This window comes from Pseudophryne corroboree, chromosome 1 (assembly GCF_028390025.1).
Source record: "Pseudophryne corroboree isolate aPseCor3 chromosome 1, aPseCor3.hap2, whole genome shotgun sequence".
Taxonomy (NCBI): Eukaryota; Metazoa; Chordata; class Amphibia; order Anura; family Myobatrachidae; genus Pseudophryne; species Pseudophryne corroboree.
Genome location: NC_086444.1, coordinates 399,973,033 through 399,979,534, shown reverse-complemented (window position 1 = coordinate 399,979,534; position 6,502 = coordinate 399,973,033). Strand labels below are relative to the sequence as shown.

General features: G+C 47.4%; 1 long non-coding RNA gene across 1 annotated transcript; it reads right to left on the bottom strand.

Moving 5' to 3' along the window:
• Positions 1-5,304: 5,304 nt before the first annotated feature.
• Positions 5,305-6,136, bottom strand: LOC134889749 (uncharacterized). The gene is made up of 3 exons (XR_010171289.1): positions 6,020-6,136; positions 5,750-5,870; positions 5,305-5,432 (listed from the first exon to the last, which is right to left on the bottom strand). It is a non-coding gene; the product is annotated as an uncharacterized LOC134889749 (long non-coding RNA).
• Between the last annotated feature and the right edge of the window lie 366 nt (positions 6,137-6,502).

Sequence of the window (6,502 nt, the reverse complement as noted above, 5' to 3'; positions counted from 1 at the left end):
ACAATGCCTCACCTACTGGTGTGATCTCCACCTCCTGTGACAAGATCCTCCTGCTGGTGCTGTGACTGCCTTCCAGTGCAATGCCTCACCTACTGGTGTGATCTCCACCTCCTTTGACATGATTCTCCTGCTGGTGCTGTGACTGCCTACTAGTGCAATGCCTCACCTACTGGTGTGATCTCCACCTCCTGTGACAAGATCCTCCTGCTGGTGCTGTGACTGCCTTCCAGTGCAATGCCTCACCTACTGGTGTGATCTCCACCTCCTGTGACAAGATCCTCCTGCTGGTGCTGTGACTGCCTTCCAGTGCAATGCCTCACCTACTGGTGTGATCTCCACCTCCTGTGACATGATTTTCCTGCAGGTGATGTGACTGCCTACCAGTGCAATGCCTCACCCACTGGTGTGATCTCCACCTCCTGTGACACTATCCTACTGCTGGTGCTGTGACTGCATACCAGTGCAATGCCTCACCTACTGGTGTGATCTCCACCTCCTGTGACACGATCCTACTGCTGGTGCTGTGACTGCCTACCAGTACAATGCCTCACCTACTGGTGTGATCTCCACCTCCTGTGACACGATCCTACTGCTGGTGCTGTGACTGCCTACCATGCTGCATTAGCCTTGCTTACTACCACTGTGGGTAATGCTAACAATTTGCTTAAGCCCAATTTGTGTTGGGCCCCGCTTAGAGCTGACTTTCTCCAACCTACATGAGGGCCACTTTTAATATATTTCCAGGGCCACTTTACGTTCCCTGCCCCCTGTCTGGCATGGAAGAAATGTGAATGATAAATCAATGTAAATGTACCAGGAGGTATTGATAGGCCTTTATAACATTACCTTATACTGTGAATTTCTTACCCTGTTTCCAAGACAATAATTAATTTAACTTGTTAATTAAGTGAAAGGAAGACATGATATTTTCCGGGAGATGTATCAAGCCGTGGAGAGAGATAAAGTTGAGTATTTGCCCAAATCAAATGAAGGTATCATTTCATGTACTGTGCTAGATAAGTGACAGAAGATGATTGGGTGGTTTGGACATCTGCACTTTATCTCTCTCCAAGGCTTGATACATCTCCCCAAGAGTGCTATATATAAAATATATGTCTGGCTGCTATACAGCAGGCCAGGAGCAACAGCAGGACAGTAGAGTAACAGTCATATCAGTAATAATTTGCGGACCCTGTGAAATTAGCATTCAGTAAAGACAGGAGACTCAGTCAATGAATACATAAAAGATTTTTTAGTTTATGTTAAAATATAAAAAGTTTATTAAGTGGAATATTTAATAAATAATATTTGCGAGACATCTCCAAAAACAGTCGGTTTTGGGGGCTGCCCACAAATATTAACCCGCCCCTGAATGTATGTATTGGGGACTGCAATGGATATTTGAGATATCTATTGCGTTCCTCCTATTTTGAACACAAAAGCAGCCACCAAAAGTTTCTACGGCAGATGGTAAACTGTGAAACTCACCAAGCTCCAGAATGCAAAGTATTTCTGAGCTTGGCTCGGCAGCTAATGCCATTTCTAAATGGCTTTTGTAGCCTGTGGGCTACATTATGCAATAATTCCCAGGAGAAGGATCCTTGGCATCCCTCTGCATTACAGTCTGCTCTCACATACGCAGTCTGACGATTGCACATGTGAACTAGCGCAGCCGGGGTCTAAACCCAGAAGTAAAGTGATCGCATTAGCAATTATTTTACTTCTTATACATTGCAGGGACAGGCATGAGATTGATTATGGCATAAAAGCTACACCTCTGGACTCACGAAGAGTCATCCTTCAGCACTCAGGAGAGGAAAACCCCCTTGGGGGGAAACCTCTGGGGAACCATGGCCTCAGGATTGCCCTTCCCTCTGGGCATTAAGAGGTGTACTAATAGAGGGGTCAGTATGCTATCCCAGCGCATGGGATCCCAGTGGTAGTCATACTGATGTCGGGATCCCGGTACAGAAAATACTGAGAGGGGTGAATAAGGGGTGTTCTCCCCTCTCCCCAACCCCTAACCCTGCCTGTCCGTAATCTAACCCTAACCTCACCCTTTTGTGCATAACCCTCCCACAGAGGTGCCTAATCCTAACCTCCGTCCCTGCTGCCTAAACCTAACCCTCCCTTCCCTGCAGCCTAACCACTCCTGGGGGTGCCTAACCCGCCCTACCAACAGCCTAACACTAACTTCCCCCCACCCGCAGCCTAACCCTATCTTCCCCCACCCACAGCCTAATCCATTCCTAACCCCCCGTCTGATGCCTAAACCTAACCCCCCGCCTGATGCCTAAACCCATCCTTCCCTTCCCTGCAGCCTAACCACCCCCCGGGGGTGCCTAACCCTAACCAACCCTACCCGCTGCCTAACCCTAACCTCCCCCCACCCACACCCTAAACCTAACCCCCGCCTGATGCCTAAACCTAACCCTTTCTCCCCTGCAGCCTAATCACCCTCGGGGTCCTTAACCCTAACCCACCCTACCTACAGCCTAACCCTATCCTCCCCACACCCATACCCTAAACCTTACCCCCGCCTGACGCCTAAACCTAATCTCCCCACCTGATGCCTAAACCTAACCCTTCCTCCCCTGCAGCCTAATCACCCCCGGGGGTCCTTAACCCTAACCCATTCTACCTGCAGCCTAACCCTATCCTCCACTTGATGCCTAATCCTTTCCCTCTCCCCATCCCCCTCACCCTGACTGTCCGCAGTCTAACCCTAACCTCCCCCTTTGTGCCTAACCCTCCCGCGGAGGTGCCTAATCCGAACCTCCGTCCCTGCTGCCTAAACCTAACCCTCCTTCCCCCGCAGCCTAACCACCCCCTCTACGCCCCTACTGCCTAAACCTAACCCTCCATCCCACGCAGTCTAACCACTCTCGGGGGTGCCTAACCCTAACCCACCCTACCCGCAGCCTAATGCTAACCTTCCCCCACACGCAGCCTAAACCTAACCCAGTGCCTGATGCCTAAACCTAACCCCCTGCCTGATGCCTAATCCTAACCCTCCCTCCCCTGCAGCCTAACCACCCCCAGGGGTGCCTAACTCTAACCCACCCACCCTACCCGCAGCCTAACCTCCCCCCACCCACAGCCTAAACTTAACCCCCCTGCCTGACTCCTAAACCTAATCCCCCCGCCTAAACCTAACCCTTCCTCCTTCGCAGCCTAACCACCCCCGCGGGTGCCTAAACCTAAGCTCCCCCCATCCGCAGCCTAAACTTAACCCCCGTGCCTAATGCCTAAACCTAACCCTCCCGCCTGATGCCTAAACCTAACCCTTCCTCCCACGCAGCCTAACCACCCCTGGGGGGTGCCTAACCCACCCTATCTGAAGCCTAACCCTAACCTCCCCCCACCTGCAGCCTAACCCTAACCCCCGCCTGACGCCTAAACCTAACCCCCCCGTCTGACATGCAAACCTAACCCTCCCTCCCCCGCAGCCTAACCACCCCCCCTCCACCCCGTGCCTGATGCCTAAACCTAATCCCCCTTGCCCAGCCCTAAACCTATGATCGTGGAGATAAGGGCGTCGGTATCCTTGCCCATTCGGAGTTCCAACGTCGAGATTCTGAATAGTTTCGGGATCCCAGAGTCAGTATTCTGACTGACGTAAACCCGACAGCCGGCATCTTTACCGCATCTCCTAATAGGTAATGCATATGTTCCAACATTTGGAGCATGTGTCCGCAGCTCTCCTCCCAGGGCAGCTATTCAGGGATCACCCACTGTGTGTAGATGAAGGGGAAGAGATGAAAAATCATTGTTAGTGGATGAACAAGCAGAGAGACAAACTGCAAACAGTGGTGTGGTTGTGTAGAGAGAAAAATCTCTCTATGTAAAATGTAAATATGTTACTCTAACTACTGAGGACATGGAAAATACCTAAAATAAGGACAATTATCCCAAAGGGCCCATTGTTTTTATACAATACACACATTGGGGGGATAAGGTCTCTCTTATAGTAATTAGTGAGTACCTTCAGAAAAGAAATTTGACCAGTAAATAATAAAAGCTATAAATTGCTAACATTTAGGGATCAATCCAATTAGGTGTGAGTTACCATTGCTGCAACGTTTCAACAGCATCCAAACTCACACCCTTCATGGCCAGATTCAGCCTATGGGGCTATCGGAAAGTGCGGCTGTCGTAAGACAAACTCGCACCTAATTAAACTGACCCCCTTAGTTGTTAAATGTGATAAAATAGTAAAATATAATGGTGTAATTGTGGGCCTGATTCAGTTGTGGTTGTTGAAGCGATCGCTGCTGCAATATTGCCATTCACAATTGCATTGTGAGTCTGAGCAGTCGTAGGCTGAGCAAGTCTCCTAGACACAGGGGGCTCTCCAGCAGCAACACAGGTCGCAATGGGTAATTTATTCACGCACATGGAACGGCGTTTGAACGGACCTGACACGCCTGTATACAGTTAGCCAACCCCGTTACAACCTCAAACGCTGACTTCCTGTCAATCACTTTGCGATGGGATCCTCTATGTGAGCATGATTTCATTTTGTGCGCAGCGCAGCTTACACGCATGCACAGTGAAAAAGCATTAAGCCACTTAGTGCAACAGCAGCTCTGCGTCCGCATCTGAATCAGGCCCCCTGAGCGGTAAGGAGAAGGACTCTAGGGAAAGGACTATGTCACCTTTATTATATGTAAAGATAGGGAAACAGTCACTTGTTACAGCTCCAATTCACATAATTTATACCATTCTGTACCATTTCATCATTTGGTTATTCTATGGGGGAGATGTATTAAACACCTGCAGAGTGATAAAGTGGAGAGAGGTAAAGTACCAGACAATCAGCTCCTAACTGCCATGTTACAGGCTGTGTTTGAAAAATGACAAATAGGAGCTGATTGATTGTTAGTTTATATCTCTCCACTTTATCACTCTCCCAGGCTTTGTACACCTGCCCCCAGTTCATTGATATACTGTAAATGTCAGCTATTTCACTATATCCCCCGATCTGTATTGTTCTTCCCCCGATCTGTATGTTCTGTATCATGCTCTCCCCACCCTTCCTGTTTTTCTGTATTACAGTATGTTCTACATCTCGCAACCCCCAAAAGTGTATGTCCTTCCTCTTTATGTCCTATAGAGTACGCCACAATTTCTATGTTTTTGTATTATGCCCCCACACCATCTGTATGTGCTATACCAAGTTGCCCCCTTCTGCATGTTTTGTATTGTCCGCTCTCCCCCACCATAGACCCTATGTTTTGTACTGTGCTCTCAATACCCCCCACCACACACACAATTACACAAGTATGGTAACTTACCTCCTGCATGCTATTCTCCAGTCACTAATTCCTCTGCGACCCCTCCCATCGTCTTCAACTGACACTTTGCAGATCTCTTTGCCGGTCACCCGACACTCTGCAAATCTCTTAGCCAGAACTTTGCCAAACGGTGATCTAAATAACCAGAATTTCCTGGTCAGACATACTACTGTATGTGTATAATTATACTACCACATTTTGATACATACTTTCATTTTTATTAATTTGCAATTTATCTATTTTACTGACTTTTTATCCAAAACTCAAGATCCTTTCTCATAGAGACCCAAGTTATCTGCTGCAGGTCTTCCCTAGTGCTAGGACCATGTTAGTATCATACACTGGGCCTAATCCAGACCTGATCGCAGCAGCAAATTTGTTCACTAATGGACAAAACCATGTGCACTGCAGGTGGGGCAGATGTAACGTGCAGAGAGAGTATGGTAACTTACCTCCTTCATGTTATACTCCAGTCGTTGCTACCTCTGCAACCCCTCCCGTCGTCTTCAACTGACACTTTGCAGATCTCTTTGCCGGTCACCCGACACTCTGCAAATCTCTTTGCCAGATGATCTAAAAAACACAAAAGACTACCATTAAGCATAGTACTAGTTTAAGTACAATAAAATGTTTATGAGTCAACCAGTTTCCCAATTTTCCTTAAACCAAACAAGATACTTTCAAAGTTATGTAACATGTGCAGAGAGAGTATGGTAACTTACCTCCTTCATGTTATACTCCAGTCGTTGCTACCTCTGCGACCCCTCCCGTCGTCTTCAACTGACACTTTGCAGATCTCTTTGCCGGTCACCCGACACTCTGCAAATCTCTTTGCCAGATGATCTAAAAAACACAAAAGACTATCATTAAGCATAGTACTAGTTTAAGTACAATAAAATGTTTATGAGTCAACCAGTTTCCCAATTTTCCTTAAACCAAACGATACTTTCAAAGTTATCAATATCCCATTTATCTATTTTATTAACTTTTTCATCCCAAAGCCACGATCCTGCCTCATAGAGACCCAGGTTATCTACATCCCCTGTATGTGTGCTTATCCTCCATACTGGCCTCTTTATTCCTGTAACGCTACATTTTTATTCCTAAATATATCATTCCTTCCTGCGCTTCTCCTATTTATGTGTTCTTGTACCTGTATTCCAGTTCTGTCTATCTTGTCTTGCATTTCAGCTAACTATTTTGCA